This window comes from Octopus bimaculoides, chromosome 12, assembly GCF_046866305.1.
Source record: "Octopus bimaculoides isolate indiv1 chromosome 12, ASM4686630v1, whole genome shotgun sequence".
Lineage (NCBI taxonomy): Eukaryota > Metazoa > Mollusca > Cephalopoda > Octopoda > Octopodidae > Octopus > Octopus bimaculoides.
In genome coordinates, this window is record NC_142939.1 from 45,070,550 (window position 1) to 45,078,049 (window position 7,500).

Sequence of the window (7,500 nt, forward strand, 5' to 3'; positions counted from 1 at the left end):
TATATATATATATATATATATATAACGGGAACCGAGATAGAGCTACACGAGCACACACATATACACACGCGCGCGTGAACTCACACAAACTGATTAATAATTGTATGGAAATAAACAGAACTGTGTGTCTCACTCCTCGAATATCTACGTGCAAGTAATTTGATAAAACACTTATCGCCAGATATGCAATATATATGCTCATTAATATGTGTTTAAGCGTATTGTGCGCTTGCCCGCGCGTGTATACATATATATATATACATTATATATATGCATACTTTCACACATGCCTATATATGATTGTATAAGCTTCTATAGATTTCTATTGATTCACATATATGTCTAATGTGTTTGTGAAGTATTAGTTGCAAGTATTTTAGTCAGATTACAAAAGAATACATGTAACATTACTTGGTTAAAAAAACCTGACTCCATTGCGCTGAGTAAACGAATCGAAGCATTTATGCGAAAGAGCAATATTCGGCTGGCATTTTATAAACAACTTTATTTATAAAGAACTACGCATATTTATAAGTATATCATTTATCTTTTACGGGTTTCAGCCAGAGGCTGAGGCCATGCTGGTGCATCGCTTTTACTGCATCCGGGGATTTTCCAATATTGCTTCTGCTGAAGTAGCGAGCTGGACGTTGCCGCTCTTCTTTGTACCTCCTGCCGCGATGTGGGTTCATCCAGTATTACAGATAAAAAAAAAAACTGTCTAGACGTCTTTTGAAGACTTCCATGTCTACACCTCACAGTTCCCCGATATTCTGTAATAGGGCATTAAAAAGTTAAGGTCCCTTGAATCCCAAGCTATTACAATATTGGGTTCGTAACCTCGATGGAGAAGCTGGGATCTTTGGTACTGTGCAGTGTCGTCCAGTTCGGGGATTGTTGCAGATTTCAATTTCAAAATTTGGAGCTAGATCCGCCATTATTTTCTATATGTATAGCACTGCATATCTCTCGCATCTCTTCTCCAGGGAGTAGAGTCCCAGCACGCTACAATGAAATCTGGATAAACACTAAGGGCACAGAAGGAAAAAGTTTATAATCAAGATATATCAAAATCTGTGTATTATAGGTTGTATTATTATTTATGCGATCTATTAAAGCTTAGCCAGGCTCATAGGCCCGGTTTCCTGGTTTCTACGGCGTATGTGTTTTCCCCCCAACGCAGCTGGACGGGACGCCAGTCCATCGCAGCGTTACTCAAGAAACAGGAAGAAAGAGTGAGAGAAAGTTCAGTTCATGGATGGATGTATGGTTATATATATATATATATATATATATATATATATATATATTGATATACCAATATCATTTATTTAGATAGAGAATATGAGAGTGATATCACAAAATATAAAATGAGGACCTAAAGTATTAACTTGCTGTTCATATTTAAACTTATGAATACATATTTTCCTGAGGAATATATGCCCCACGCTTATTCTCATCCAAGAAAATTCACTTTGCATAAAGCGAAATAGATAGAAATAGACAAAAGTTTCTATTGAGTAAAAAGTATTTTTAAGGCTATTAAGAACATTCATCAATCATCCGTACGCTATCAGATCTAATGAGTATGACATCGGATCTGATGTCTTAATGTCTCAAACCCTACTGTTTAGTTGTGATAATTTTTTTTATCGTTGACGTTTCGTATTAGCTTATTATAATTACCATAATTCATTCTAAAATCATAATTATGCCCAATTATTTCAAGATCAACCTATTTAAGAAATACTTACAAAAACATTAGAATTCTATTATTAAGCAGTTCTTTATTAAAGCTTGTACGAACATCTATGAATAATTACTGCTAATTCCAGCTATTTTATCCTATATTGTTGCATCAGATGTTAACTGGGCACAAACAAAAGAGAGGAATTTCGTGGTGCTCATAGCCGACCTTAACAAGTCAATATAACTGAAAAGATTTCTAATTTAAAAAATAATAAAAAATAGTGAATTATAATGGTGTGTATATATATATATATATATATATATATATATATATATATATACATGTGTGTGTGTGTTTGTGTGTATGTGTGTGTGTGTGTGTGTGTGTGTATTCTAATACCGTTGTAACTGAAAGATAATCTGTGATTTGACTGCAGCTATTGCTATAACTGTCGCTGCAGAAGTTATTTTCGCAAGGAAGAAAATGAATTGTCAATGTTCTGACCTTAACTATAAAGCTGTGGCTGCAGAACTATTTTCTTGCGTTGTTTTCTCTTACACTCAATCTTTCATCACTTCTCCTTCTCTCTCACTGTTTTATTTAGAAACTTACTCTCCCATCTATGTCCAGCTAAATTTGAGGTGCGAATATCCTACATTTAAAGTAAAATATATATTGATATACTGAAACAGCTTTTGTTTTATATAAAACGGCGTAACTTATTTGATGTTTCTATAAATAAAGATGGTAATCTGTATACGGTCCTCAATTATGTTAGTGTTTGTCAATTTTTACCTCCGAAAACTTGTTTTGCCTTCTATTTACTAAGTTCAAACACCACAATTCGATTTTGGAATATACTTTAGCTAGTTACGTTCTCTTCAGTTGACTGTATCGCAATCCAGTGCAATGTGCTTAGTATTTAGCAAAAAACACTTAGTGTTTTGCTATTTTCGTTGAGTATGATTTTAGAGAATTCATTTTTCAACACTAGTAATGTTTCTACTGAGGAAAGGTTCGGTAGCAAGTGTACTCTTCAATGATGAGTAGAAGAAACTCTTTGATTAAAATGAAAAGCAGATGGTGAGGGATCCACTGCTCAAATTTAGACACATCTCATAGTTCATGAAGTTGCTCGTTGATGAAATTATGACTTTAGTTGAAATGTTTTGCTAACTCTCTTGCAGTTTGCTTTGGGTTTTACTCAATTTTGGTTTCAGATGCTTAATATTGACAGAATATAGTCGTTCAAATCGAGGGGAATCTGGGAGAGAAAAGTTTCTCGAGCGAAACAGGCCAAACCATCGTTCACATAACCGAACAGTTACAGCTTCATTTCTATAGACAACGAAGATTTCTTGTCGTTTCTATTATTGAAAACCCATTTTTTAAATTCATACAACATGCAGTGTCTGATATGGGTCTGATCTAAACTTATTTTAGAAGGGTGAAATCGAAACGAACTTAACCACTTTGGCATAAAGTAATCAGCAAAAACAGAAAAATATTAAAATGTAAAATTTAATGATTTCTTATACTGTAATTAACGAAAAAGCACCCTCCTCCCAACTGATCATAAAAAAAAGGCGACAGAATTTTTTCTATATTATCGAAATACTTGATGTTCAACTGATAGCTTTTATATATGTATGCAATCGAAATATTACATCTTATAATCATGTGTTGAGTAAGAATAATGAATAACATCTGGCTAAAATCGCTGAAATATGGATCATTAATTCCATACAAAAAAGAAAAATAGTACTCTTCATTGATGCTTATGATAAAATATATGCTGTAGTGGGAACAACATGGTATGTTGTAGCTTGAAGTTAGATTTTAATGATTTAGTGATTAGATATAGTGAAAAAGTATCGTTAATTTACAGACTCATTCTGAGCAATGATCAAATCTCTTCTACAATTATATTCTCTCACGCTGTGTCTATAGCAATTAATAAGTGTTACAAATGTCAAAGGATCCACTGTAAATAAATTCAAGGTTAGTGGTTATTAACATGTAGGGAGGTTTATCGTGATAACCTGTCGTTACAATAGTATTTTTTTAAATATAAGATGGACAATTAAAATGTATATCTTATGTGTAAGGACAACTAATTAATACATTGAACATAAATGCATCACGACTCATCTGCTGTATCAAGGGGCAACTAAGTTTATCCTATGACAATTGCTCCAGTTTAGGCATAAGGACAGCAATTTTCGAGCCAGTCGATCACAACGACCCTCGGAGGGATAAAAGTTAAAATTCACTCCGGCTATAATTGATCTCAGAATATAAAGAGCTGGAACAAAACCACAAGACAGTCGAACGTCCAATACTTGTTCTTGAACTACACTACTATTTTCTCTCACCATTCTCATTTCAACATAATATTGATGTGGAAAATATGCCCTGCGCTGAAGAGATAACTTTTGGGTTTATAAGGAAGGAGCCATAAGGTTTTTGATAAGAATAATGAAAAGAAAAAAGTTGTTTCCCAGATACAATCGAGGATGAAATTTTAAGCTAGATATTGGAAACAGTCAAAACGTGAGACGAGTGCAATATATTATCAATAGAGTAAATCAAAGATGAAAAAAAATAAATTCTATTAAATAAATATTATTTCAAATGTGCAAGTCTTCTGAAAGAGAATCTGGTAAACTACTTGGCATTACTAGTTTCTCTGGACACTTTTCTTAATGGACAATTACCGTCCAATATCAACAGAAAGGAAATTAGACGAAACCTCGCTGAAATATCCTGTCATCTATATACATTTCTACAAGTTAATTGCTATATTTCTTGAGTTACTCAAAATTTCATCATTATGACATTTATTAATTGAGATATAGCTTTAACGTAAGTTGCTGCTTATGATTCTATATTTAGATTGTCATGTTATAATTCACGGAATGTAAGACAGTTTACTTTTTTTGACATTATACATAAAAAGCACACAACAATACTCAAGAAAACGGTTCGTGTAAATTGCTTTTAGCAAGATTTTTTAATACCTATTCTTACTTTCTGTGCTTGATACAAATATCAGGTTGATGTGACATGTAAGAGATGTAATCAAATAAAAGCCGTTCAAAAAAAAAATAAAATTCATTAAATGGACCTGATTCAAATGAAGTCTTTCACTGGAAAGGTGGTTGCATTTGGGTGTGGGTAGGGTTTCTAATGTCAGTTGCGCTATCAAAATCCACTCGGACACGTTTATGATAAAGTATCAATAAAAAAGGAAGTCAGGTAGCAGATTTATCGCACACGCATAAATGCACACACGCACATACAAGCGAGCGCGCCAGCGCGCCAGCGCGTATTGGAAGCTTCAGCGAATTACTCCGAGTTTTGGTGAAACATTGCAAACTGCTTTTCATTTTTTTCTTTTATTTGTTTCAGTCATTTGACTGCGGCCATGCTGGAGCACCGCCTTTAGCCGAACAAATCGACACCAGGACTTATTCTTTGTAAGCCGAGTACTTATTCTATCGGTCTCTTTTGCCGAACCGTTAAATTACGGGGACGTAAACACACCAACAACAGTTGTCAAGCGATGGTGGAGGACAAACACAAACACACACACACACACACACACACACACACACACACACACACACATACGATGGGATTCTTTCAGTTACAGTCTACCAAATCCACTCACAAGGCTTTGGTCGGCCCGAGGCTACAGTAGAAGACACTTGCCGAAGGTGTCACGCAGCGGGACTGAATCTGGAACCATGTGGCTAGTAAGCAAGCTTCTTACCACACAGCCACTCCTGCACCAATATATTAACTTTATATATACACATTAGCGATCCATCATCTAATATCAGACATCTAACCGGGTGTTCCTGTCCCCCAAGACTGGGTTGACGCTATTCTAATTTCAGAGTTCAAAGGAAAAGGATCGAAATCCGTGTACGGAAATTACAGAAGAATAAGCCTGATCGAAGAAGTTGCTATAGATTTTGCAAAACTTTTACTTAATCGATTAATAAAGTAGATATGCCCTCCTGTTATCCTGGAAAGTCAGCGTGGTTCTCAATCAGGTCGTGGTGCAATGGATATGATATTCTTTACTACTCGTCAACTTCGGGAGAAATATATCGAACATCGCATAGCTCTTAACAAAAGCCTACGACACTGTTAGTAGAACCACTTCTGGACTATTCTTAGTAAACTTCGATCTCGTCCTGAATTCAGCTTGCTTAAGCAGCTCCATAGTGATATGAAAGCTCATTTTAACTTCAATGGCCCACTCTTGGAACCAATTTCCATCGATAATGTGATATCCCTGCTCCAAAATATTTTCGATATGTATTGTCTACTATAGATCCGGGCTGACCTGAGCATTGAATGGATTTGGTAGACGGAAACTGACAGGGACCCGTTGTACATACATACACATACATGCATACATACATAAATACAAACATACATACATACATACATACATACATATACCGATATGTGTGTGAGAGAGAGAGAGAGAGAGAGAGAGAGTAAGAAAGAAAAAAAGAAAGAGAGAGAAAGAAAGAAAGAGAGAGAGAGGGAATGGATGAGAAAGAATAAGAGAGAGTCTGAGTGATTGTGTGTGTGTATGTGTGTGTGCGTGGGTTTGTGTAAAACGAAATACAATATGCAGAGAGTTTGGATAACTATTCACCATGCATTACATTTAACGCTCTGTCTCTGTTTATTCAAATTTTAGTTGATATTGTAATTCAGCGCTATAGACAGCTTTTGAGAGGAAGGTTTATATTTTCGTGCTTCCTATTCGCAGAAACAAGATATAAACATTTATGAAATGCGCAGTAATGGGTACACGTGTGTACCCATAAATATTCAATTTCTCTCGAAAATTTATTTAGAGAGTTAGATGTTTCGTCATATATCTTGGAATTTGAAAATTACCTTTCATAAGGTTGCTACCTTAGGAAAAATAATTTTAAAATATAAAATCCTGTATTTTCTCTATCTTATTAAGCGCAATATTTAGTTGCGATCCAATTTACCAAGTCTTCAGTCAATTTTCTCATGAGTTTTGACAAACAATTCTCGTAATTGTTTGAAGGTCTTTCTTTCAACATAAGGAATTGCATTAAGTTTGCCATATCTTTCTACAGAAGACGTATCTTTATGGATGGCAACCTTTCTCCTATATTTCGTTTGCCCATACCATTTTATTTCTTTTCCTTTCTACATGATATCCTTCTTTTTAAAACTTTCAGCTCTCTCTCTCTCTCTCTCTCTCTCTCTCTCTTATATCTGTTCCCTTTTTCTGTCTTCCTAGTTTTCATTTAGTTTTAAGGTCAATATTCTCACCTTCATTTATATTTTTATCATTACTTTCCATTTAGTTTTCGTTCACGTGTTCACTTTCCTTCTCATTCACCACTTTGAAACGTTATAATGCTATAGGAATAGTCTGTCAGTCATATTCATCTTTCTCTGCTTTTCTTCATATATATATATATATATACACACAATACAAAAATGGGACAAGAACGCAAAACATCCAGACAGACGATACAAAGAAAACAAGAACGGGTAATTCGGAGTTTTCTATCCTCATACATACCACGCCTGCGCCTAAAAGAGAAGTTGCATCGGTTGGGAATATATATATACTTATATACATATATACTTATATATATACATACATACTTTCAGTTTTCATCCGTTTGTCATCAGAACAACAATGGTAATAATAATAATCCTTTCTACGACAGGAACAAAGCCTGAAATTTGTGGGGAGAGTGTAATTAAATCATAAAGAAGAGAATTATTCTTATGCA

At 34.6% G+C, this 7,500-nt stretch overlaps 1 protein-coding gene and 1 long non-coding RNA gene across 3 annotated transcripts in view; one reads left to right on the forward strand and one right to left on the reverse strand.

Moving 5' to 3' along the window:
* The window catches only part of LOC128249198 (uncharacterized), a 97,966-nt gene that overhangs the window by 45,855 nt on the left and 44,611 nt on the right, over positions 1-7,500 (reverse strand). The gene's annotated exons all lie outside the window — the stretch shown is intronic.
* Positions 1-7,500, forward strand: part of LOC106870943 (uncharacterized) — a 37,017-nt gene that overhangs the window by 9,338 nt on the left and 20,179 nt on the right. The window contains exon 2 of one of the 2 annotated variants that reach the window (XM_089360993.1): positions 5,102-5,169. The exons of the other annotated variant lie outside the window; for it this stretch is intronic. The gene's annotated coding sequence lies outside the window, so the exon portion shown is untranslated. The remainder of the gene's footprint in view (positions 1-5,101; positions 5,170-7,500) is intronic. 2 annotated transcript variants of the gene reach the window in all.